This window comes from Ixodes scapularis, unplaced genomic scaffold, assembly GCF_016920785.2.
Source record: "Ixodes scapularis isolate PalLabHiFi unplaced genomic scaffold, ASM1692078v2 PGA_scaffold2__306_contigs__length_199485367, whole genome shotgun sequence".
NCBI lineage: Eukaryota > Metazoa > Arthropoda > Arachnida > Ixodida > Ixodidae > Ixodes > Ixodes scapularis.
The window spans coordinates 173,676,318-173,704,151 of record NW_024609857.1 but is presented as its reverse complement, the minus strand read 5'-3'; the positions used below and the strand labels follow the sequence as shown (position 1 = coordinate 173,704,151).

At 44.4% G+C, this 27,834-nt stretch overlaps 1 long non-coding RNA gene across 2 annotated transcripts; it reads left to right on the top strand.

The window, feature by feature from the left end:
• Positions 1-12,792: 12,792 nt before the first annotated feature.
• On the top strand, positions 12,793-22,625 carry LOC115315301. Of its 2 annotated transcripts, XR_005718094.2 has the most exons (4): positions 12,793-12,993; positions 15,595-15,667; positions 19,709-19,833; positions 22,442-22,625. It is a non-coding gene; the product is annotated as an uncharacterized LOC115315301 (long non-coding RNA). The 2 variants fall into 2 exon arrangements; XR_005718093.2 differs by lacking the exon at positions 12,793-12,993 and having other exon boundaries at positions 15,519-15,667.
• Positions 22,626-27,834: the final 5,209 nt, after the last annotated feature.

Below are 27,834 nucleotides of genomic sequence, written 5' to 3'. Positions count from 1 at the left end.
TTACTATTTTTCGTTTTGTCGCCTAAGATTCTATTAATTTCTTTATCATTACATTTAAAACGGTGCAACTTATATCATATGCTGCAAAGCGCGAATATAAACGAATGTGCAACTAGCCTACCTCTTTCAAAGGGCTCATTTGTGTGCTTGCTCTAGCCAGAGCTTGTACGTTTATTTTTTGGCTTAAATTATTACGTCTGAATTCCGAAAGGCGTCAATTTCAAGGTTCAATCAAATGATTTCAATTTATAAAAAATATTTAATTAGCAGGATTGCGTTTTCAGTGACACAAAAGGGGTACATAAAATGTAAATCCGAGTAATAAAATAGGAAATGTAATTTTAGGGACAGTCGAAAATGCTCATAATTTTTAAATGGCCATACACCGATAACTTCAGTCCGTGCACCTAAAAGTTCGTGCACCAGAAATGCCCGCGCACCAGAAAAAGTCAGTGCACTGAAACCTCCGTGCACCGGAAAGTCCGTGTACCGAAACGCTCGCAACAAAACGTCCTCGGACTTCTAAACATGCTATGAAACAGACTTCTCGACGGCGGGGTATGGTGAATATTCGCCTGTGCCACGTAAAAAAAGTGGTTAAATGCAGGAACTTTTTTTTTTTTTTTTTTTTTGGGGGGGGGGGGGGGGGGCGGCACTGATTATCTGCACTAGAAACATGCTTCTGGCTAGATGTAGTGGCCACCACATCAGCGGATCGTGGTACTTTAAGTTGAGTTTTCAGCAAAACAAGCTTGCCAACAAGAAAGAAAACAATATTCCCTTTCTTGTTGACAAGTGTTTTTACTGATATAAATCCCACAAGCGTTGAAAATATCATATCTTGTTTTGACGATATTAGGCTTAGGTGGACGTTGGCTCATAGGAAAACTTAGCTTGTGTTAATTACCCTTTGATCCATGCAACGTCATATTCTCACACTTTCGCTTTCTGACCCAACAGCTTCACATTTTCACGGAGTACGAGCTTTCTGCGATGCATACGTAGTTTATTTATCTGGGTCGAAAAACACGGTTCTCTTTCATTGGGGGCCCCTGCACATCATCGAGTGCTTTGTGGGAAGCAAATTACTCTCTAAGAAAAAAGGTTGCCAATGGGGGAAAGTTGTTGCCAAGAAAGAACTGATTCTTACAAAAGATTGCTTTAAAGCGTACTATCCTGCTACAAATGTTGTCCCCAGAAAAAATAACGTTATTTGGCCAAAGAAAGCCAAAACGTACAAGCCACATCAAAGTAAAAACCTCATAAAAATAATGTGCGCGCGCGTTTTTTCATATATATTTTTTTATTTAAGAGTTGCCAATGTACTGCTAAGTGTGCGGTTCGGAGCACACAATTGCGGGCTCGTGTTTCAAACTGATATCAATTAACGTTTTGCCATTATTGAATATTGTGATATTTTCCCAGTGGTGCACCGCTGCGGTGAGAGACTGTTTTTCTTCTCCCACTTTTTTATTGTTTTGCCTAAATCAAATGACACAATTTTACTAGTTTGCCCGTTATCAATATTTATGGTAAGACAACACACGTTTGCCTAAAATGGGGGTTAAAAATTAAAAAAAAAACGTTCGAATTTTTTCTTTAGAATGCATCTTCTGGTCAGAGTGTCGCAAACTGCCAGGACGATCTCATAACACGCAAACATCTTTCCAGCGACGCCACGTGTTGGAAGGATGATCGCTTGTAATATAAATTCGGTAAAGCAGAACACGATAAAATGACTTTAACCACGTATTCCGAAGGCCCGTTTACACACTTGCGTTTGCTTACGACCGAGTTCTTGTGATTTCTTACGACGAGAGAATAGACTGGGAATCTGATGCTATTTACGAGGTCAAATGAATGTGAAGCAGTCAAATAAAATATATAGAGATGTGTTTTACTTCACAGCGTGCTGAACTTGTACTAAATTTGAAAATCTATAATTTTTCATAGTTTACTTCTCAATATATAAACGTGCACGTTCAACGCGCTCCCTAACGTTACGTCGACAGCTAGCGTGCGTTATACGCAGTGCTGGCGCAAGGGTCTTTACGCTATTCTAAAACTCTCTAATGACACGTGCTGTATATGGCATCAGTTTTAAATTTGAATCCAATGTACTCCAAAAACTCTACTCGAGAAAAAATAATGAAAGATTGGGGCTGAAAAGGCATGTTTGGGAATGTTTACAAAATTCTTGGCGATAAATACTAAACATTATTTTATATTTTGACTGGTTATGTTATACATAGAATACTTAAAAAAAGTATCGACGATCTGTCGCTAAAGGTTCGAGGTTGATCGCGAATCGAACATGACAGTCGTCAAAACTCCGCCTTCCTTTCCATTTCCTTTGGGATTTATTTGCCTGACGGTCATTCGTGAGGGTTCTATGGTTTCGGGTAAATCCGAAAAAAGTCGAAGAACAATCGCCGGTACATTTTCCGTCGATAAGGATTTTTCTGAAAAACATAGAATTTCGAAATCAGAACGACAGAAAAAAAAAGACGGTGTTTTACAAATAAACTTTATATGAGCACAGTGTCACTGGTTCTGATGGCGTGCCACTTCAGTTTCCTTTGAAATATATACGTAGAACTACCCACAAAGGGGGTTTGCCCTTTGGGGTTCCTTCAATACAGTGGGTCACGGTACCCGGACTTTATTTTGTTTTTGAAGCTTTTTAATTATAACAACACGGGCAAATTAAATCAGTTTTTAAAAGGTTGGGAATTTGACAAAAATGAACTCTGATAAACCCAGAATTATCAGCGAAAAATAAACTAAAAAAAAAATACCCTCCGACTTCACGAGAAATAAACCCCGAAAACACGCGGAATCCTAGCCGCATTCGAAAACAAAATACGGATGCATCTCACGGCCTGCATTCAAATAACTTACTGATCAACCTTTGAGAAACTTAATTGTTCGTGTGCCACATTATCATTACGAATACTTCTGATCACATAAACTCGTAATTGAAAAAAAAAAGGTTTGGTATTATCTCTGGGCCATACATCGCTCCAAAATTGATTTCAATGATTTGTTCAATCGACTGATTAAGTTTTTTTTCCCTCTTACTTCGTTGGTTAATTAGTGAAACGTATTGCGATGGATCGATTGTTTCTTCAAACGTTTCCCAAATATATTCTCTTTTGTCGGTTGGGATCAGCGACTATTCTAAAACAATTCTTTATAGTGGTCACTTCGTTTTGTTTGTTTGTTTTTAAAGATTTTTAGCTATAATTATTTTGTTTAGTAAGACTCATTTATTTGTGTTACCTATGCCCTAAACATCTGATTCTCTTTTTCTGAGAGTCACTTCTCCCGCATTTCAGCTAGGGTACGGAATACGGACTTTTAAAAGTATTTTTGCGTTTCAAATTACGTAAAACCTTTTATATCACGCCTTGGTTCTCGTTGTCGCCATACGCGGCTGCAGATTGGGAAATTAAAGTTAGATTTTTGGTTTGCGATTACTCGGCGGAATCGCGGTATTCCGGGAGGAAGAGACGTGTTCTCTTTTATTTCTGGTAAGAGAAACGAATATGCTGCATTACAGCGTTCAAAACTTGAAATGATACCTGTACGGCATGGGAAATATATATATATATATATATATATATATATATATATATATCATTAGCGGTGCTGCGCAGCGGGTTCGAAACGTAGACTTTGTGGTGGTTCCAATTTTTAGTAACGCCGCTTCAGTGGCGGCAGTGCTCCACTACAAAAGCACAATCCGCGTCTTACTTTTTTGCACAAAGCAGCCCTTACTCAGTGGGAGGAGAAGCTCGGTGGCTTTCGTGCAAAGCGTACGCCAGAACCACTCGGCCGGAAAAAACCAAAAAGAAAAAAAAAAAAAGCAGGGTAGCACGGCAATGAGACGGACGTGCCTGAACCCGCTTCTTTTCCTGCTTCAGGTGCTTGCCTGCGGCTTCGCCCCGGAGTCGGATCGTGGCTCTTGGTACGTGCCAGCGCGTGTGAACTACACTGACTACGAGGAAAGACTTCTTGTGCCTGGCTCTGTCTACAGCGCTACCGGATTCGTCAGCGACCAGTGGTTTGCGGCGACGATGACTGCTCCTCGGGCTTTGCCAGCCGCCTTATCGTCATCGACGTCACCTGAGATACGAACCCACGCCCCCCGCCGGCTTTTCGTCAGTGGGCAGGGTAGCACGGCAATGAGACGGACGTGCCTGAACCCGCTTCTTTTCCTGCTTCAGGTTGGTGAGCCTTATTGCATTCCCACATTCAAGAGCAATCGTCTATGTCTTGTTGTGCTGCCCTGCCCAAAAGTGTTGTGTGCAAGTGTTACGGGTTGCTTTGACACATTCTGTCTCTTAGTCTTACTCCTAAGTGGTGATGTCGAACTAAACCCCGGTCCCTCAATGCAAGAACAGCTCGCTGCGATTCTGGAGAACCAGAAAGGCATTTCCGCTGATATAAGCTCAATGCAAGCAAAGCTTGAGACGCACATGGCCGATTCCAACAGGCGATTGGAGGTGACTGAATCCAGATTGAACGCGTTAACGGCGACTTCCCAAAAGGCAGAGCAGTGTGATAAGAACGTAAGGCAACTCCAGGATATTGTAGCGGCATTAACGGAAAAAGTTGACGACCTGGAAAACAGAGGAAGGCGAAATAATATAATCATCCACGGAATTGAAGAGTCTCAAGATGAAAATACAGAATCGCTGAAAGGACTGGTGCTTACCGAAATTTTTGAGAACAAGCTAGGACTTAAGGTTACCAGCGTCGAGCGTATTCACAGGATTGGGAGAGCTGATGGTCGCAGGCCACGACCTGTGATCTTGCGACTCTATGACTTTAATGAAAAACTAAACCTGCTCCGCAATTCACGTAGGCTGAAGGGTACGAGAACATTCCTATCCGAGGATTTTTCCCGTAGGGTTCAGCTTGTGCGTAGGCAACTCTGGGACAGTATAAAGGGCACACGTACATCAGATGATAAAGTCTTCTTAAGGTACGACAAGTTATTTATAAATGGTGAAGCATTTACGTGGGATGAAACAACACAACGCCGAATTAAATTACAAAACTCTGCACCCGCACTACAGGGAAGCGCATAACTAGTTCCGCGGAAAAGGCTAATGTTAAGAGCTAACCAGTCGAACCTCGATGTACTTCTAATCAACTGTCGGAGCATAAAAAACAAAATCGATGCGTTTGCAGAACTTGTATCAACAACAGAACCGTCCATTGTAATAGGTACCGAATCTTGGTTATCAGAGGCTATAAGTGACGCTGAGATCTTCCCTGAGCAGTATGTTGCCTATCGCAAAGATAGAAATACGCATGGAGGCGGCGTCTTTGTTCTGGTCTCCAGTGCCCTTCAGAGCTCGGAATTAAATGTATCCCGCCCAACTTGTGAATCTGTCTGGTGTAAAATTTATCTGTCCTCTGGAGAGACTCTAGCCGTTGGTTCATATTACCGGCCACCTGGATCAAATAATGAGTCACTAATGTACTTATCCGAAATACTATCCTCTATTGCAAGTGATTACCTAGTATTGGGGGGCGATTTTAACCTCCCTGATGTTACCTGGCGTGATGGCCAAGTTAGTGACTGCAACTCTTCAGTATTGTACTCCACATTTTCCCATCTTGTTTCAAGCTTTGGACTGATTCAACACGTTACGGAACCGACCCGAGCTGACTCGAGGTGCTCGAGCACGCTTGACCTTCTTTTTTGTAATTCCCAGACAGCTATATCCTCAGTCACCCACCTTCCAGGAATCAGTGATCATGACATAGTAACTGCAAGAGTGAAGTGCAAGCGTGTTATGGCGGTACGACCATGCCCACGGAAAGTACATTTTTATAACCAGGGAAACTATGCTGATCTTGCAGATGAATTGTTCGACTTTTTTGCCGAATTTGAAATGAGCTCCTACAAGATGGATGTTGACAATTTGTGGAAACTCTTTAGGTTTAAGCTCATAGCTTTAATGGACACTTATATTCCGAACAAAGTAATTAGACCCAAGAAGCGAAACAATAAACCATGGATAGATAAAAATCTGCGCCGTTTATTACATAAGAAGCAACGTGCATATCTAACACATCGCAGAACGTCTAATGCAGCATCACTGGCAAGGTTACGTAACCTAGGGAACTATTTAAAGTCAAACTAAAAATCGCTAAGAGGATTTTTCATAGCACTCTAAGTGACCGCCTAATGAGAAGTCCCAAGGAATTCTGGAAGTTGGTAAAGAGCAACAAGAAGGACCAAGTTGGTATCCCGCCGATTGATGTATCTGGTCAGACCCTGCACGATGGCCAGGAGAAGGCAACTTGTTTTAGTAGCTACTTCCAGTCGGTATTTTCTCCATCTCCTGGCTCAAATGAGTGTCCCGCTATGGCCCCTACCGCCACCCCGTTACACGATATGAAGGAACTTGTGCTTAACTCTGATGGTCTAATTAAAATTCTACAATCACTTAACCCCAATAAATCAACTGGTCCTGATGCCATACCAAATAGGGTTCTCAGAGAATGTTCAGGTGTGATTGCAATGTTTTTATATGTCTTGTTCACTAAATCACTCTCTGATTGTACTTTGCCTAGCGCTTGGAAAGAAGCATATGTAGTGCCCGTACATAAAAATGGTCCCAGAAACAAAGTAGAAAATTATAGGCCTATCTCGCTCCTTAGCACGTCCTCCAAACTGATGGAGCACGTCATTTACACCAGCATTGTACAGCATTTAAACGCTAACAATTTCTTCACCCCTTTCCAACATGGATTTCGCCCGGGATTGTCTTGTACAACCCAGATGGTAGAATTTTTTCACGAATTGGCACAAGCATATGACAAGGGCCTTCAGACAGAGTGTATTTTTCTTGACTTTCGGAAGGCCTTTGATCTTGTACCACACAAATTTATTCTCCATAAATTATCAGCCCTCAAAATATCTCCTAACGTTTCTGGATGGCTCATTGACTATCTTAGATCTAGGACTCAAGCAGTGGTAATTAACGGGAAATTGTCCGATTCTACCCCAGTTACCTCCGGTGTGCCCCAGGGCTCCGTGTTGGGACCGCTTCGATTTTTGATATTTATTAATGACATTGTTGAAAACGTTTCATCTTCTATACGGTTGTATGCAGATGACTGTGTTATTTATCGCGCGGTAAGAGATTCCGATGAATGTGCTGCCCTCCAGGAGGACATCGATCGTATAGCGAGCTGGTGCTTCACTTGGGGAATGGAATTGAATGTAGCGAAATGTCACTTTGTGAGGTTCACGAAGAAACAAAAACCTGTAATTACCACGTACAATATAAACAGCATTGTAATCAACTTGTCACTCAAAGTAAAATACCTGGGCGTCTACTTCTCTCATAATCTTTCGTGGAATCACCACATAGAATATATGACAGCTAAGGCAAACCGGATGTTAGGTTTCATCAGGCGTAACTTTAAAGATTGCCCACGCGAAGTAAAAAATACCCTTTACCTCACGAACATCAGGCCGATTCTTGAATATGCCTCCGAGCTATGGGACCCTTACCAACAGTACCTCATCAACGACATAGAAAGTATTCAGAATAGGTCTGCCAGGTTCGTTCTTAACTCCTATAATTGGCGTCAAAGCGTGACCGCCTTAAAAGAGGAGCTCAAGTGGGAGCTTCTCCAAACTCGCCGTAAATGCCTTCGATTAAAACTACTACACGCGATCCATTACGAACTCTCTGGAATTGATAAAGGAACATACTTACTTGAACCACATTTCATTTCCAAAAGACGTGATCACTCGAGGAAAATTAGACCTTTTTCATCCAAAACTGACATTTTTAAACATTCTTTCTTCCCGAGCACTATTCAGAGCTGGAATGAATTACCGGAGGAATTAGTGTTAGAGAAAAACGACTCAAACATTTTTCAAGCTCTGCTTGGCCTTTAGCACTCAATGTATGCTGCCTTCGTTATGTGTTATTTCTTGTTACGTGCATATTGGTGCAACAATGAGCGCGTTTCTCTGCGTTACATTTTCGCAGGGCTGGTTTCATGTTGTTCTATGCCTTGCTGCAGGCTGCGAGTGCTTTTACTTAACGTTCTGTGACGCCCTTTGTTTTTCTTCTTTTTGCCCCTCCCCCACTATAATGCCTTCACGGGCGCTGTGGGGTACATGTAATAAATAAATAAATAAAGACGACGGAGAGGAGGGCACCGTTTTGGCGGGGCGGTTTTTGTGTGTGTTGTGTGTGTTTGGAGGGGAGGGTACGCCATCTGTGGCGAGTACCGCGCCATCCGTTGAGAGTGCCGCACCGACACTGTACTTAGTTTGCCCTTCTGCCGCAACGCGCCGCGTCGTTAGCGTCGTCGCGATGGTAGGAGGAAACTCGAAGCTGCACTTCCCTGGCTTCCGAGGCATGCATCTCCGCAGTAAATGAGAAAAATGAGAAGTAAACGCGTAGACCCTAAATATTAACAAGTTACTAACAAAATAAATTCAGCAAAATTTTATATTCAGTTGTAAAAGAAATTGTTATAAATAAATAGCTAATATCTGGAAATATCAGGAAAAGCTTCATACGTATTTCCTGCAGAATTATTCTAGGCAATGGCGCCTTTTCCGGCCCGCCAGTATCGCCGCTGTCTCTGCTGTTATCCTGCTGCCGCGCTCGCTTTCTCTTTTCGCGAGTGTTATATTCACTTTTAAATTGCAAAGATCAGAAGCGAGCGGACACGAATGAGCCGCTCTCAAGTCTGGGCAAGCAAACAAGTGCGAGTCCCGATTTACGACCGGCGATTGACAGCCTCCGGCTCGCCACTATTCTCCACTTCATCGAGCACGGCTACACGGGAACCGGAAGTTGAGTGACCTTTTGGAAGTTAGGTGTTGGGCTGCTCTCAGAGACAGTGGACAATTGTGTTTTTGACGCTTGAGAACGTGAGGGCGGTGGAGCTGCTGTGTCGTCGGTGTGGGCCTGACGCCGCGCCGTCGAAAGTCCGCCCCGTCCAGCCCGGGTACGATGTCAGAGGGCTGCTTGGTCTCTCGGGTGCAAGCGAGTTCGGCTAGAACGCCTGCAATGTTTGGGGCCGTGTGTTTTTCCCCTTATATGTGTTCCTCAGTCAGGCTTTTTTAATCATAAACTAGACCAAGAGATTTGCTCTCCAAAGATCAATCGTATTTTTTTTTACGTTCTTTTTTTCTTACGCATGAATGGCTTTGATCGAAGCTACTAATGGTTGTTTCACTTCGTGTGCAAACGTAGCCGAAGCTACTAGCACAAGCATGTTCCCCTGAACCTTTGGTTGCACTGCACGCTCGCGCGTGCTTGGCAGGGGTGCTGAAAGCCTCGCGTTTAGAATGAAGTGGATCATGGTTTGTCAATGAGTGCTTCCATGGGACATAGTTTGGTGCTGGACTCGATTCTGCAGGAGCAAAATGCGAAAGAGCGCCTATACCGTATTTGCATTCCTACAGTGGATTTCAAGCAGGTACATAGTGCGCAGTGTTTAGCACAGTAAAATTAAAGATTTCAATTAATCAGTAATATGTTGTTTTTAATACCATACATAAACTCTGATGTTGATTATATACTATCTGCACACACATGAAGGCACACCATCATGTCTGCACTTTCCTTTGGCAGTTTCGTGATTAACGTCGCTATACATATCCTACATCTGCAAAATACATGCATGTCTGCCCTCTTGCAGAGCACATTGTAGTCCAATCACTGCAATGTGCACCCAGATGATTACGGGGCTTACAGTATGATGCAATTTAAGAACGTAATTTCAACATGGATATGTTCAATTTCTTTGCACAGATCACTTCCTTGGTGCCTCGTCGTACACTGGATGCACTCCATAAAAGGCAGGAACTGGCCTACTGTGGATTTGTGGGAAAGAAGGTGTGCAAGTACATTTAACGCTCTGCTTTTGTATTTGAGTGGCACTCCACTTTTGATAACAAATTTATTTTAGAGCACAGCTCTTAGGCGCCCGTTTCCGGCTTGAGCGGCGTCGGCGTCGCCGTCGGCGTAACCGCGCGCTGCATTATGGGTAAATTTCCCCACTAAATTTAGTGGAAAAAGTTCCCCGCTAAATCTAGCGGAAAAATTTCCCCGCTAGATCTAGTGGAAAAATTTCTCCGCTAAATCTAGCAGAATAACTTCCCCGCTAAATCTAGCGGAAAAACTTCCCCGCTAAATCTAGCGGAAAAACTTCCCCGCTAAATCTAGCGGAAAATATTCCCCGCGAAATCTAGCGCAAAATTTTCTCCGCTAAATCTAGCGGAAAAATTTCCCGCTAGATTTAGCGAAAAAAATTCCCCGCTAAATCTAGCGGAAAAACTTCCCCGCTAAATCTAGCGGAAAATTTTCTCCGCTAAACCTAGCGGAAAAATTTCACCGCTAGATGTAGCGAAAAAATTCCCCGCTATATCTAGCGAAAAAAGTTTCCCGCTAAATCTAGCGGAAAAAATTCCCGGTTCCGGCTTGAGCGGCGTCAGCGTTGCCGTCGGCGTAACCGCGCGGTGCATTATGGGTAAATTTCCCCGCTAAATCTAGCGGAAAAATTTCCCCGCTAAGCCTAGCCGAAAAATTTTCCCGCTAGATTTAGCGGAAAAAATTCCCCGCTAAGTCTAGCGGAAAAAAATTCCCCGCTAAATCTAGCGGAAAAATTTTTTGGGGGGTCACGTGACCCCCCAAGGTCACATGACACCCCCCCCCCCCCCCCCCGGGGTCACGCGACACCCCCCCTCCTCCGCCCCGAGAACAGGTGACCCTCAGTACCCTTCCGCCCCCCTCCTCAAGAGCTGCGCTCTAATTCGGTGTTACAGGGCTTTCATTTTTTTACTTTTTACTTTAAACGGCTTTCCTTTTTTTACTTTTTATTGAACCCCTTTTTTCGTATTTTCAGGAAAGGCTAGTGAGCAGGCAATAATGGGGCCAATGGACCATAAAAATGCCCCTGGTAACTTCTACTATGGAATGTGCTGTCCTTTTTGACTACCAGTCAAGTCGTGTACAAGGGAAGTTTGAACATTGTTATATGTGCCTATTTGTTTCCAGAGGTGTGAAGCAACATTTTTTGGTAATTAGCCACAAAATTACAGTTCAAAGGCTTATATTCTGTGCCTATTTTTTAAGTATGGAACCATTGTTGTATAGGCATCTTTAATATTCGCCTCAAGACCAAACTGTGTGGCAAATATGGTAAAATCTACTTAATGAAAGTTGTCTGCACTCACCCCTTCAAATGGTTTTGTTAAGGTCACGAGATGTAGAAATGAGCTCCCCACGACAAAGACTATATTCTGTTACAACTAAAAAAAGTGCAAAAATGAGACGAAGGAAGAGCGAGAAGAATGTACACGAGAAGCGCTGACTTACAACTGAATTTTTATTGGGAAGAAACATGAAACGTTCGAACCACCAAAACACCAAACACTGCCAATCTTATCAATGTGATTACAATATTGCTTTGTAAGGACACCGTTACGAAGAAATATTGTAATTACATTGACAAGGTTGGCGGTGTTTCATGTTTTGGTGGTTGGAGGGTTTCATGTTTTTTCCTAATAAAAATTCAGTTGCAAGTCAGCGCTTGTCGCTTACATTCCTCTCACTCGTCCTTCGTCTAATTTTTGCAATTTTTTGGGTTGTAATGCATCATCCAACTCGTTACCCCTCTTAAGGCGCATTGCCACTGGTGATGTAAGCAGTCGCGCTATGCGACTAGATCGCATCGCAAAAATATTAGATGGTCACACTGGCGTGCGCGATGAGAGAGTCCAACGCCTTCGTTGGCGAGTTGTTTCTCGAAAACTCGCTCCGAACGCCGTTGATTGGTTCAGCCGCTCTGCGACTAGATTGCATTGCAAAAAAATCGCGTCGAGTAGCGACCGCTCAAATCGCGTCGCTTTTTGTACGCGATGGTCGCTTTTGCGATGAAAGTTATCGCGCGTCTAGATCGCATCGCCGGTGGGAACGCGCCTTATACTACCCTCCGCTTCATCATAACATGGCTAAGGGTGAAAGCTATGGCCCCCGTGAGCCAATCAAAGTGACAGAGCAAAGTACATGACAGCACTCCACGGGAGGAATGCACGAGGGCTACATCGTGATGCAACTCGTTCTGACTGTCTTGCGGGGCTGCAGCGTTCGCTCTTTGCGATGTTATGTGTCGACGACGTCCGAGCCACGATCCGAGCAACCCTAGTTGCAGCCTTGCTTCCGAGAAGACTGGATATTCTTTCCGGCGGGCACACAATACTTAGACAGCACGCTTGTGGCTGATGCGGATCGCAGGAGGTGGATAACAGGACAACCAATGCACAGCCAAAAGGTCGAGCACGGCACAGAGCACACACAGAGAACGATTGTCGCCGCCATGTTAAAATAAAACGAGGCTGAGCCAGGCCAAGCTTTAGTTTAGTACACAATTAACTCCAACATACTTTATTACAAACAAATATATAAGTGTTAAAACATTTTTTATTTATGTTTAAAAGTTATAATGTAAGTCAATTAAAACAGGAACATTTACGTTGCGTCAAATGAGTTTCGTCGTAACACCTGTCGTCAACCCAGCGAACGTTGCTGCATCGCCATCGTAACCAAAATCAAAAACAAAGCAAGCTGCAAACTTTCGGGCGGTTTCAGGCCTTTAGGCTTCTGGAAAAAAATCGAACAACGTTCTTCGGAAAACAAAATGTGTCCCAGGTGCCGGCGTGCCCATGGAACTAGCTGTGGGTTTGAGTCTACTTTGTGAGTACTTTTCCAGCCCTTTCTTTTCGGAGCTTTTATGGCGTGTTCTTGTGTGTGCAGGCAGCGTGAAAGCGAGCATGTGCGGTTCCTTGTCGCACACATTCTTTGCGCATTGGACGACCCTCAAGCTTTTTCCAAGGAAGTACCGGAACCGACATGTCACCGAGCGAGCAGTCAAATGGCGGGAACGGACCCAGAGGAAAGGTCCCATGAGGGCGTGGGGCGCCGAGCGAGGCACTTGGTGAGTTATCAGGGAGCTTTATCTCGTAGATCGGTGTTCAAGGCTTGAGTTCTGCAAATCGGGTGACGGCTTGGTACCACCCAGCTAGGCGGTGTGTTTTGCGGAACCCATGACTGCTAAAGGTACCAGTTTGCGTCGTAGCGCTCGTATTTGCACCCCGTTTGTTTCCACTGTGGGAGGTCGGATCCAAGTTCAATTTTCGTCCTCGGAAACTACTCGAAATATTGCGTGACGTGCGCCTTTGGAAGTAGCGTCTGTATTGGCGACGTTGCTTGCGAAGAGTATAAGGAGTTCTTTTTCGACTGTGGCACAGACTTTTTATACAAATTGCTGTATATGTAGCGCTTATTTACTGACCCTCTGGCAATACTTTATTGTGAAGGCCGGGAGAAAAAAAATGCGCATTGAGTAGTGCCAAAGAAAACAGGAAAAAAGGTGTTCCAAACAACTTTCTTGAGAAGACCATAAGCTGATTTTCAAGCTACTTCCTTTTCAGCTTTCCTCCTCAGTTCATAAGCAAAGTGGGAAATCATGTGGTTTCATTTAACTGGAACCCAAAGTTTTCGCAGCAGTCTGAGAGTCGGGAAGAAGAAATAAAATTCACGCTTTACATTTTTGCAAGCGCCAACAGCCATAAAGTGTAAATTACGTGTAAGCGATTGAGCGAGCGACGAGACAAGCGATGGCAACCTTTTTGCTATCACTCATTCAGTCTCGTAACAAGGTAAATCGCTTGAAAGCGACGGGAGCAAGCGATCAAGTCATTGAGCGACATATTCTGGAAATCCAAAAACCGAGCGACAGTGAGAAGTCCCAGTTGCTCGTCTTGTTGCTTGCTAAACCGCTTACATGCGGTTCAGCCTTCATTGTGCGAATGCGAGAGACACGTGCCACGAGTGAGTGCTGTGTTGCCAATCATTTCATTTAATTTATTTTCACCTTAAGGGCCCGGTTAGGGAATTGCATAAGGGGGAGGATGTATACATGTTATACAAATCAATACAAACAAGAAAAGGAAGCTCATTAATCATACACAGTGGCAATAAAATACTTATAACAAGAAAAGTTAATCTGTAAGCTTGCTAGAAATACTTCTGGGTCTACGATGGTGGATGGTAGGCTGTTCCAGTCGAAGATGGCTTGAGAAAGGAAAGTCTGATTGAATGCGTTTGTGCAACTGGAAATACGAGATGATGAGGCGAGATGATGTTCATTCCGGAGATGATAACAAAGAGTTCTTGAGGTCGGGGCAATGATAGTCGACTTTATGAAAAGGCAGAGGCGAGAAGTTTTCTGCGGAGCTGCAAATAATTCACTTCCAAGTATCTCTCATTTCAGGGCTATATTGCCATTTGCTTACAAGTGCTGCACGGGCCTTATGCACTGGCACTTACATGCCAGTTCCAAAACTAACATAAACACCTCAAGGTGTTTTAGGCGGGTTTGCCATTCCACAAAATGGTGCTGCTCAGTTAATTTATATCAAGTTCAAAATGCACAGCACTCTTCATTCATGGCTGATTCATACGACGAACTGATCCACACAAAGGAGCACACTCACAAACGACAGGCAGGACGTACTAAACGAGTTCGCGGCCCCACACTGCTGGGGAACTCTAACATTGTGCGATCACACTGTGGCATCGTTGTCCCAGATCGCAATCAACATTTTCTACTTTAAAAAAGAAGTCTGCGCCGCTGTTACGTGCAGAGGGAGACTGAACACCACGATAGGCTTAGTGCGAAGCACCATTAGCTTTACTAAACGAAGTCATGACAAAAACACAAGCATAGTCCTACTCGAGGAGGCTTTGGCGTAGAGGCGACGAAGTCCTGGGCTCGCCATGGGGCATTTGGAGACACCTTCACTCACTCCGTGCTCGCGCCTTCAGTACACCACAGCCACAAGAAAGTAGGGGTGCCGCAAACTTTTGGCAAACCGGATTTTTAGGTCAAACACTCGGAGTTCGACTGGGTCAAACCGGTTCGACAAACCTTCGAAACTTTTAACCAGATTTGACTTTGTGGACAGCGTGGCAAGACTGTGATACAAGCATGTCTAGGTCTGCAGAAGCTTTTTCACTCAAAGGGTTATTTTAATTTTATAAACAGTCGCAAATAAAAGAAACTAACTCTAACCACTGAAAAAGTGAATAACTTACTTTTTTGTACTGTATTAACTGCCCTTAATCGGTGCTGCCCTTAATTCATCCCTTAGCCATCACCATCCAATCCGAAGCCAACTGGCCAGCACGTCGCGCATGCGAATAGCAGTTGAACCTGAGTCGAACCTTTTCTAACTTTTCGCAAGAAGTTAGAAAAAGTCGAACCTGGTCGAACTCGAACCTCGGCCAGTTCGCGACTTCCCTACAAGAAAGGTCTTGCTGGCTGACCGGTTGATTGGAGATGCAAAGCGATTGCGTCGTGCTAGACACGATTTGATAGATGCTTCTCGACGCAGATTAATACCAGAATCTGCATCGTGTCAGCCCGGCAAAGTTCCTCATACCAACGTTTTTGGTATGAGAAATGGAATGAAAGAATGTTTTGTGACAATAGTTGGGGTCATTTTTCTTTAAAAGTCTTACTTCCAACTTTCAGAAAGGCACAAGCATTGGAGACCAGCTGCCTTCACAATCATGCCCCCCCGCCCCTTTCCTGGTAGTTGCTGTCGGTGAGCAACCTGATAGCCTTTGGCTTTTCTACCTTTCTAATAGAAATGAATTGTTCTTTTACACGTGCAAAAGTGAAAAGTATGCTACTGCCATGTTTTTCAGTTTTGTAACCCTTTATTTCCTCAGACCAAAAATGTTTCTTCAGCTTGGTTCAGATGCCCAATACATTCATGGAAGGTTGCGTCCAGAAATTTCTATTGTGCGTTGTGTGTATGTTTGGGGCGGGGGGGGGGGGGGGAGGTTTACTTCGCTGGTCCATTTGGTAGACAGGACGTTGTGAGAAAGAGAAGTGTAGATAAAATACAACTAAGTTTTAATATGAAAACCTTTTAGTACGGGACTGATGGAAAAATGAGAATATGAAACAATATGACGTCCTGCCTACCTCTTTCTTGTTACTTTCTGTAACCTAGTCTTGTAACTTAGAATCATATACTACTACATAAGGTTCAATGATATGGAAGGTACTGGAGCTCTTTAAACCCCAAAAAGACACATGCAAAGGAAAACAAAAATTTTTTAGACACCCTAGATGGAAAAAGATTGTCATGAAACGAATTTACAACGAAGAAATAGAATTTTTAGAGCTATATTTATGGCGCAAAACGAATTTGTAGTTGGCGCCCGTGAGAGCCGCCGCTGGTCACGTGTTAGACCTGTGCACCGCCGCGCTGTGTCGCCGAAGCTGCAAAGTCACGCCGCCGCCGCATGCTGAGCATTATGTGCCGCCGCTCCAATGCATTTCTTCACGGCAATGCCACCGTCGCCGTGCAAGTTTGTGAGCTCTGGGGTGCCGCCGCCGTCATCTTATCGGTGTACAGGTTTATCACGTCTGCTTGCGCTTTTTCAGGAGCTTCCTTTGGGCTCTGAAAGTAACTTATTAATCTTTGTTTTTTATTGCACTTTAAACGAAGATAAAAAGTAACTTTTCGAGACTGTAGGATGCTTCCGAAAGAGTGCAAGTACCATGTGTTAAATAGCGGCCAATCACGTGATAAATGTAAGCCACTTCTCCGCGGCGCCCGCGGGCGCCAACTACAAATTCGTTTAGCACCGTAAATATAGCTCTAAAAGTTTTTCTTTTTCGTTGCAAATTTGTTTTATGACTTCCTTTTCCTAACCCGGCTGTTTAAAAAAAAAGTTATTTTCCTTTGCATGTGTCCTTTAACCGTTTTAAACAATCCTAGCTCGTCCACCTAGAGCCGTCCCCTAGGCGTTTAGAAGGAGTGTAGCACGTCCGCGCACCCTACCTTTCCCCTTGGCTGTTTTGGACGTCCCAGGCCCGTTCCGAGCTTAGTTTGCGGTGCAGCTGAGAGATGGAAGCCCACATTTTTTTATTGTACACGTTTTTAAGGATGGCGACCGATTGTGGAGGCGCGTGCGGCCCAAGCCGCACAGGCTTTAAAAAAGAAAAAAAATTAGGATAAAAGCTCAAGAAGAAAAACCGGTTAAGGGGTAAAGGTGAATATTGTGCGACATCATTATGCAGTTCCTCGTTTCTTCGAGAATATCTAATTGGATACAAAACACACGTTCATGACGTGCAGGCAACGTCAACAAAAATGTTAAATGAGTGCAGACTCCGCAGTCCACTTATGGCTGATTTACACGACGTGCTAATCCGCGGATGGGTTTATCACGTGACAAGACGTCCACGGAACGTTAGTCCCCCAAGCGCATCCACACAAAGGAGACGAGCAGGCGACAGCAAGGACATACTGAACCTACTCGCAGCCCTGCAATTTTGGAAAACGCTAACATCGCAGTGTGGCACCGTTTTCCAAGAGCAGAAGTGATGTTACGACTAGGATCACGGTGCTATCATGTACGTACAAAGTGAGCCAACACATAGTGGCAGGCTTAGTGCGAAGTGTCACTTACTTTACTAACGACATGACACAAGTATGATCCTCCTTCAGGAGGCTTCAGCATCATAGCGATGAAGTCTTGGGGTCGTGGAGAGGCATTTGGAAATGCCTTTACACACTGCTCGCTTGTACACCACTCTTCAGCACACTACAGCCATAAGAAAGGTCTTGCTGGATGGAAAACTGGGTGGATGTGCAGGAAAGATTGGAGCGTGCTAGGCAAGTCTTGACAAGCTTCTTGACACCAACCTGGAGGAGTACCAGAACCTGCGGCGTGTCAGCCGTGCAAAGTTCTTTCAGCTTCTTTCACGCGTCGAGATTTAAGAGTGGCGCGACAAAACAATGATCCTCTCTCTTTATTTGGCTGATTTGAAAAAAAGTATTGGTGAGCTGTTGCTACTCTACCGTAAAAACGCTTTTCCAGTTACTCACTTGCCAAAAATCTGCGATTAGAAAGGCACTCTGCCCTTTCAGTATGGGTGTCCGCGGACGAGGGACAAATCACAGGAATAGCCTACATGATGGTAACTTGACAAATGGTGCACGAATAAAAATTGCAATTCAATGTATCGTGTGAACTTGCCATTATTTGGCAATTATCCTAATATGATCAGTTGATCCTAATTAAGAAAGAATAATTGTTATCTGAAACAATGTAATGAAAGGAGGTTTTTATAAATAGTGCCTGCTCATTTGACAATGGAAAAGGCTTGGTGGAACAGAGACTTTCCGTAGATCAGATATTGCGAATTGCAGGCGTATTCTTAATTGAGAGAAGAGTAAAAGTACAGGCAAGGCTGGTGAATTGCAAACATTACTAAACCTGAGACAAAAGAAAAATATAATGACCAACGCAACACGTCTCAACCACAGCTGCATTTTCTTTTTACTTGTTAGTCGGTGGGTTGATTTTGGCAAGTGTGGGAGCGTCGAGGGCAGTTCTTCTTTTGTTCGCCCTTGCTGACAGTCTGGGGGTGTGACTTGGTGTGAGGGTTCTTGGCGTTGACTGCGGTTTACCCTTATAAAATGGTGTGGTATTAGAATGAACCTGCAGCTGTGTTCGAGACATTATGTGTGTCGTCCTCTTTTTGGTGTACTTCTTTTTCCTTCTTCCGGTGTCTCAGATTTAGTTATGTATGCTTAATCCATGCTCAAAGTGAAGACATGAGCTTGTGCTGGCATTGCCAACCTTGTGTGTATGGTCTATGAAAAGTGCTTAATGACTATGGTTAAGGGAGAGGGGTTTCTGCTTTCAAGAACAGCATGAGGTGAATGGAAAAGTGTCCTCACGAACAATGAATTCTCTGGGTTACCCACTCAGTCTAACGGAAGGACGTAGGATAAGCACTTCAAATTCTTTAGGATTTGCCAAGGGAGGAAACAAATTAAACGAACAAAAAAGTAGGGGGAGGAGAATGGCACAAAAATTTTGGGGCTTGTGTTCTTACATTTGAATTTTTTGTGCAGGAAGCATTAAGGCCCGTTCGCACTCTTGCGACCGAATAAGACTGAGTGAGACCAGACCGGTTTTCAAGCCCCTTACGATCTCTTAGCGCGTCCCGTCCTAAGAAGTCACAAAAGGCTTTTTTGACGTGCAACCGAGCTTTCGGTTGCACGTCGAAAGATCCCCAGGTGGTAGAAATTAATCCTCAGTCCTCCGCTGGGGTGTGCCGGATGCCCGTCGTTGGTTTGGCACGTAAAAACCCCCAAATATGACTTTTGCGAAAAGAATTAATTTTTTAGAGCAATATTGATAGCGAGAGATTTATTTTAAATTCTGCGCGCAAAGTCTATGACGTCATGAAATGGTCATTCACTCTCGCCACCTCTACATGAAGGCGAAGCTGATCCCCTTCTCCTCTACTCGCTCGAAATGCCCAGAGGAAACAAGTGGAAAGGAGGCGACTACCGACTAAATCGCGTCTCGCGCCGTCACTATTGCTCTGAGCAATTTTTTTTTTACGTAAAATTAATTATTTGACGCGTGTCCCAACCAGACTGTTTAAAAAAAAAACATTTTGTTTTTCTTTTCAGGGGCCCTTTATTGAAACAACTTTGCTCGCATTGTCCTAATTTAACAATATTGTGGGAAATCACTCAGGAAGCATGAACTGCAAAATTCGCACGTGAAAAGGATTGGTAATTTTTAACAAGATGTTTTGTCTCTTCCAGTTGTACCAAAAAGTGCATAAGAGTGGAAGTTACTTAACCATCGTTTCAATCCTGGGGACATTGAGTCATTGCTAACCAGGGCCCGTCACTGCTAGCCAAAACAAGACTTCATAGGTGCATATCAGGTTAGTACTTTTTTCTGGTATTTATTTTTTTATTTTAACGAGACAACCCTGAAATGCAGAACAGAAATTCTTTCAGAATATACGTGCCATAATATACCGGGCGAGCGCCCACTCAAAATGTAGAGATAATCGCGAAAAAATGGGGGATGGGCGCTTGCCCGATCATCAATTTTACATATAAATGTACCGTGCACATTTTTTCATATATCAGAAATTTGGATATGGGCGCTTAATGTGGAATGGGCGGATGCGCGGTATTGTACGGAGGTTTCTAATTTCCAGAGAATTGAACTCATCTCTCTGAAGTCCCAAACCAAAAGCACAGATTCCTGCAGACGCTGTAACCTATTTTTGCCGAACGTCTTGCAGTTTTGTTGGTTTGCTTTTTATAATGAACGATTGAACTCTGCTGGTGCAAGAGCATCGATAGATTTCTGGAACCATTCAACACGGACGAAGCACCTTATCTGGCGTATGGCTTGTTAACCTCAAAGTGTATGTCCTATACCTTCTTCCAGGTGCTGGGCATGTTCAGTTTGCGATCTTTTACCCTTCCTCAGAGTGCAGCAACTATACTCTGTTTCACGGTAACTTGATGAGCTGTGGAGGCTGCGGCCTTCCCGACCGAATAAGAGCGTCGAAGCAAGGCATGTGACAGCAACCCCATGGTTGAGGTTGCTGACAAATCGCATGGTTGAGGTTGCTGTTGAATCGTTTTTGCGAATCGCCTACAATTGCGGAAAAAGTAGGTCCCGCGAACAATTCCGGTAAAATATAAACACATTGGAATCTATATCGAGATCCCTCTGCATCACGAAAATTAGAACCCGCGAATTATTTCAAAACTTCAGCTTCGACCTTATTTGCGAAATATCGAGCGCGCGAAAAATAAGTCTACATAAGCACAAATAAAGTTATTTCCTTATTAATTCCGGGGTTTGAGTGTTTCTGGCTTACATTTTTCTAGTCTAAACTAAAATGTGTGCTTAATGAACTGCAGGGATGATTTCCTTAACTAAAAGTTCCTGTTCATGAATAAAATATTGTTTTAATTATACTATACTAAGATTATGTGGCTACACTTCCATTAAGTATAATGATAGTGCAGCTTGTTCTTGGTACTCCAAATATTTTTGAACACGAGGCTTAAGAGATTAGAAGGTGGGTCTAACGGAATTTTCATAGAACTTGTTCAGGGTGTAGATTTTCTGAGTTGACATAGTGCTTATTTGAAGACCAAAAACCCTTTTTCATTGGAAACTTGGGCAGAAAGTGAAAGGAGTATGCTCCAAGAAGCTGATGGAGAGGATAGTAGAAGGACACTCGGGGACGTCAGAATGCCAAGCTCTCATTCGAATGATCAGTGGGCAGGCCTAAGGCTAGCAGCCTTTGTCTCCCCTGCACTCTTCGAACGTGTTAGAACGTTAACAGGGTGTCTAGCGACCGGGGAAACCGGGTATTGTCAGGGAAATTTTAATTACCGGGAAAAATCGGGGAATTGTCAGGGATATTGTCAAAAAGCGAGCCCAGTCAGGAAAAATGAGCCGGAAACGCTGGAGTGCCCTGAGCAAAGGCTTGAAGACTTCGGGGCAGAAAAACTTACAATAAATTCTGCTTAAAGCGGAGCACAGGCTCTGCTCATCCAACGTATTGTACTACCCGATGCAAAGGGAACAGCCGACGAATCCAGTCCAAGCCTTGGATTGGATGGAGGGCGCGACACAAGGCTACATCCAGTTAGTTACTAGATTTAGTAACAAATGGAAAAGCCGCAGACCCCGACCTAACCCAAGCCTTTAGCCAAAAGTATCCGAAAGTGCATCTGGCGACTGTGCTGCCATTTGGTTATTGACGTGTGTGGTTAAGCGTCGTGTTTTCATCATGTTTCCGGAACTGGGCTCTTCACTGACAATGTCGGCGGAAAGAAAGTACTCGTCTAATGTGGACTGGCCAAACCTGAATATTTCGGAATATGCAGGTTGGATTAAGCCCCTGCAAAATGACCCTTACTGTGCTCAATGCCTTATGTTGTAGTCATCTTGTATATTTAACCGCCTCTACAGTGGTCAGAGAATTTCACCTGAAATTGTCAGGGAAAATCTGGAACAGTCGGGGAATTTAAAAATAATATTTTGCTAGACACCCTGGTTAAATGCCTGGCGTCCGACCTTTGGTTTTCGCATTCGAACACGTTCGACGAATGCGGTGGAGACAACGGCAGCTAGCTTTCCGTCTACCTACTATTTATTCCAATCAGAGATTGGCGTTCTGACTTCCCCGTGCGCTCTCGTATCCTTCTCTTCCTCAGTTTTCTGGCACATACTTTGATGCCTCAATTTTTAGTACTAGAAAGAACCATTCTTACGAATGCTAGACGAATGCAATACAGCATGTGAGTTTATTTTTATAATCTCATTATTTTATGAAATTGAAACAATTTGGGTTTGGAAGTTATTTTGCTGGCAGAACATTTTGCAATTGGGAGTTGTATGCTATGTATTTTCCGTCATGCGGTGATGTATTCCCTTAATAAATGTTTGTGATTGTTTTCAAAATGTGAAAGTTGCAGAAGTTAGATGATTTTTGGTTTTGTTTAAATTACTTTCAGATGCCCGTCGCAGGTGTGTCAGCCTGTGACCAACTGGGAAAGCAGATGCAGCTCGCCTCAAAGAAATGCATCATCAACATGCACGAGCTGCTTCAGAGACTGAGACTGAGAAGAAATCAGCCAAAACAAACCTCTAAGACACTGGGGGGCGAGGCAAAGGACGGAAGTATGTGAAAAAAAAAAAGTGACAGCAAGTTGGTCTTAAACGTTTAAAAATAGCCGGAAGATCCAAAGAGTGCCCATTGGTGGCAAAGCTCAGCACAGCATATTGGACCTTCAAGAGAAAGGAGAAAGCCTCAATTCAAGCACCGGAGAAAAACTAATTTTACCCGATCGGATACCTACACTAAACATGACTTTAGTATCCGATGGCACCGTTCGAATTCAGTATATCTACCCTTGAAATCAGTGAAAACAGTTCATATAAAAAGTGGCATAAATTATTTAGTTCTTTTTTAGAGAAGCATAGCTGTGATATGAACACATTACAAGCAACAAATATGTCAGAAAACCACGCCCTGCTTTCTGCTGACCTTGCACGGAGGGATTTGTGACATATTTGTTGCTTGTAATGTGTTCATATCACAGCTATGCTTCTCTAAAAAAGAACTAAATAATTTATGCCACTTTTTATATGAACTGTTTTCACTGAGGGATTTGTGACATATTTCTCACCCCTGCAATTGAGTGCTCTTCTGGATGCGATTTTTTGCTTAAAAGGAATCATTAAAATAAAATCTGCAGTGCCGTCGAAGGCGCTGATGCTGGTTGACTTTGGTCGCTACCGTGCTAATTCATAACCTACCTTGGTGTATAATAGTTTTTTATGCATGCAATGATGTAGTTCAAAAAGAAACATTTTTTAACCAAGTCCGAGTTCACACTGACACTAGGTTCAATGAAATTTCCTTACGGGGTTTTATATGCATTCCTCATGTCATAGACAAATCACCACCCCCAAAAAATAGAGGACCCCAGCACGTACATTTTGCGAGCTATTCAAAAATTCAATTTAATTGATACATCGGCAACAAAAATGCTCAGAGATACACGCACCTCCGAAGGTCCTCCAATGCCAATATTGAACCGTATCCATATTTCTGGATCACTTTAAAATGCCCTTAGCGATTCTGAAGTAATGCCTGCATTTTTGTTTTTCTGAACAATGCATGGAAACGGTAAACGTAGGCTTTAGAAAATGTTCAGTTAAATACACGACAAAATGATGGTTTGTCTGGACAAATAGATCAAATACTGCGTGACAACGATGATTTCAAACAAAGAGTAGATAAACTGTCAAAACAACTCTAACAGTCGAAATATGGGTAATGCCAGAAATGGAAATCGTTCACACTATTCAAGTCCCCAGCACAGCATGACTTCTCAGCCCGGCACGTCCATGTTCGTCACTCCGGAAATTGAGGAAATCATGCGCCACACGGACAAAATCTGAAAATGCAACCGCCCAGGAGCTCTTTTTGGGAATGTCTGTAGACAATTGCAAGCATGAGACTCCGACTGGATGCCCCATGAGTGCTTCACGGGCAGCTTGCGCGTGAACATAGCTTCGGCGAGCTTGCGATTTCACGGGATTGACCGCATGAGCAGAAGCATGGAGGCAGCCAGGCGGTCGATGCCATTATATAGATGCTTCAGTGATGACCCAGCTTATCCAATGACCAGTTTATATTGAAATATATTGGCATAAAATGGGAAATCTTGGCCCGTCAGTTCCATTGGCTAGCGATTGATGGATGAACACTGGCATAAAATGGGCAATATTGGCCTGTCAGGTTCTTTGTCGTGCGATTATTGTATAAACACTTGCGTAAAATGGCCTATCTTGGACTAAACAATTGATTGGCTTGCGAATATTAGATGAATGCTGGCATAACACGGTCCATGTCAAACTCAGAGTACCCTTGGCTTGCTAACATTGGATAAACGCCATATAAAATGGTCGAGGATGGCCTGTCCGAGCCATCGGAATTTCAATATTTGATAGTTACTGGCATAAAATACACAATGTTGACTTGTCTGTACCATTGGCTTGTCAGCGTTGGATTAACAGGAGCTTATAATGGCCAATGTTGGCTTGTTAGTAACGCTGGCGCATCAACATTGCAAGAACACACTGGCATATAATGGTTTATGTTTGAGTGACAACATAACTGGCTTTATATTGAAGGCATGTTAGAAAAGGCAGATTTAGTCGTGTTAATTTCGCGGCGACATGTTGAAATTGCTCGAGCGCTTGTAAACTTTATCTTATTTTGTCCACGCGCAAGTCAGATGTGTTTATGGAAAGTAAGAAAAAAAAAGGTACAGACCTTACAGAGACTGGTTTGCTGCTTCTTTGTGCATATTAAGGCGTCGCCAGCATACGTGCTTAATTGGACTGCCAACTAGGATCGCCGAAACCCGCGTCTACTCTTTCCCGCTTTGAAGCGGCCAAATGCGTGGTACATTTCGCTCTAAATTATTATATTAGGTATAATATTGACAGGAAAGCTTCGTTCACCAACTAAGGGTTTGTAGACTGCACTTCGTGTCAGGCGAGGTTGCGATTGACTAGGAGAAGAAAATATTCTCAATTGTGGTTATACTAAGACTGCTGTTACAAATGTAAACCGAACTCGCTTCCAACCGGCCAACGTTCGTCGGCGGAAAGAAGCGGAAGCATGACACACGTCGTTCGGTTCCAACAGAACACTAACTAAGAGAGCCGTGTGGCCCTCTGTTTAATATAGAGCGCCGCACTTCCAAACATCGTCACGCGAGGCTACCAGGGGACCTTGTGGCGCTACATGCTGGCCAAGAATATAACAGTCCTCCCCTATAGAGTACAAAGACAAGCTACAGCTAAGCGGAGTACCGCTGCACGGCCCTCCTAGTCCTTTTGCTACGGCGCAGCTGGGGTGGACTGATGCTTGTAGGATGAGGAGTTACCCCAGTGCTTGCAACACTGTCGCTTGCACCCACGCTTGTTTCGCCTGGCTTGAACAGGGCGCCCGGAGCACCAGCAGATTGACTCTTATTTAATCCTTGGGGTCCCAACTGAACTGCAGCACCAACAGGTTGACACGTCTCTGCCTCGGCCGTAGCTGCTGTAGGGACGTCGGTCGGTTTGGAACGCAGGTGATCACCGTGCCGATGCCACAGTGTGCCTTCTTCGAGGCAGACTTGCGCTGAAGATTGACTTGAGGCGCCGACGACTCGAGCAGGCACCCAGGGCATAACCTAGCAGAATCTCCTGGCGAACACGTTCTCCTCAGGGTTGAGCGGGGGTCCCTGTCGGCAGCCTTTATCAGTATACAGTTTCTGTTTTTGGTGCTTGAGCAGCACTGATGATTGGAGGCTGGGACGCAGGACATCCAACGGCGTCTTGAACATCCTTCCCGTCAACAACTCACATGGTGCTCTGCCCGTGACCTCGTGCGGAGTAGTCCTGTAATGAAACAGGAATCTGGAAATCCGAGTCTGAAAATCCCCAGAGCCACTTTTCTTGAGTTTGTTCTTAACGGTTTATAAAACACGCTCCGCTGCCCCGTTTGACGCTGGATGATATGGCGGCACCAGCATGCGGCGTATCCAGTTGCATGTTAGGAAGTCCAAGTACTGCTCACTTGCAAATGCAGGCCCATTGTCTGACACAATCAGATCTGGTAGACCGTGCTGAGCGAAGGCCATTCGCAGGCCTGTTATGGTAGCCTCTGCAGAAGTTGACGAGACAAGAAACACTTCGACCCATTTTGAAAAAGCATCCGTAATGACCAAAAAAGTATGCCCCATAAATGGCCCTCCAAAATCAATGTGAAGCCTGCACCAAGGCTAATGGGGGAATGGCCAGGGCGTCTGTTGAACTGGTTGTGGAGCCCGCTGACGAGCTTGGGAAATCGAGCAGCTCTTCACATGGTGGGTTATGTCGTTATCGATACCCGAACACCAGACGTGACTTCTGGTGATCACTTTGCTCTTCTCGATGCCTGGGTGGCTGGAATGAAGCATATCCTGGACTCGAGCCTGCAGCACTTTTGGGATCACCACGCGTGCTCCCCAGAGCAAACAACCCTCATGCAGGCTAAGCTCTGAACTCCTTGCAAAAAAAGAGCTTGTTTCTGATGCTAGTGCAAGGTTCTCTCCTCTGGGAACAGCGAGAACGACATGTCCCAGAACAGTGTCATTCTTTGTGGCTTCAGCCACAACGGTAAGTGAAAGAAGATTCGGATATGCGTGCTGTAGCATGAAGACGTCAGCCGGTACGTTCTCTTCAACGTTGCTCCCAGGTAATGGGAGTCTACTGAGTGCGTCAGTATGACCTAAATTCCTTCCTGGTTTGTAGGTCAGCTGGTACTTGTACGCTGAAAGCTTGAGTGCCCACCTGACAAACCGAGGTGTCGCGTGGACAGGAACTGGCTTGTCAGCACTCAGCAGTCCCAGCAGCGGCTTCTGGTCTGTCAAAGCTAGAAAAGGGGTCCCCACAAGTACTGGTGGAACCGTTCCACCCCGTAGACCAAGCCTAATGCCTCTTCGTCATGTCGACTGTAGTTTTGTTCTGCTCGGAACGAACTCTTTGATGCAAAAGCAATGGGTCGCTCTTGGCCATCGGCTTCACAGTGCGCCAGAACTGCACCAATTCCGTATGGTGATGCATCACAAGTTAGACAAACCGGCTTTTCTGGATTGAAATGAGCTAGAACCGGAGCGAACGTCATCAATTGCTAGCTTTTGGTAAAAGCCTCTTCTTGGTCTTTTTCCCACTCCCACTTCTTCCCGTCGGTAAGAAACAAGTGCAGTGGCTGCAGGCGTTCAGAGAGGTTAGGAAGGAAACGTCTGTAGAAATTAATCAACCATAGGAAGCTCTGAAGCTGCTTAATGTCGCGAGGAGCAGGAGCATGAAATATGGCCCCTACTTTGCCTAGGCCAGGGCCGGCTTGCTCATCTTGCGGCTGCGGCCGCGGCCGCGGCCAAGAGGAATTTTTACGTCACGTGACCAGCTCCATGGGGACAAGGAAGTACCTAGCGTCCCTGCCTAATGGCGGAGAGACCCGCATCGCTTCAAGCACAAAAGCCTAATATCGCTCGCAAAAACTGATTGCAGGGACTTGCAACTGGAGTCCAATTGACCGCCCCTTTATACTGTAGGAGCGGCAGGTAAAGTTACGGCCAGGGAGGGTAAATAGGAGCCAAAATAAAGAAAAAACCACACGAGGTAAAAGCGGTAGCAGTAAATTTATATACCTCCGCCGGCGCCGGCGCCTCGCGCCTTCTGCTACGGTCGAGAGGTTAAAGCGCCGGTACTTGTCGTCGCGGCGTGAAAGTTCCGGGTTCAAATCGCGCTAGGTACTTCTTTTTTACTTTTTTTTGTATTTTGCGCGTGTCTTACTTTTTCA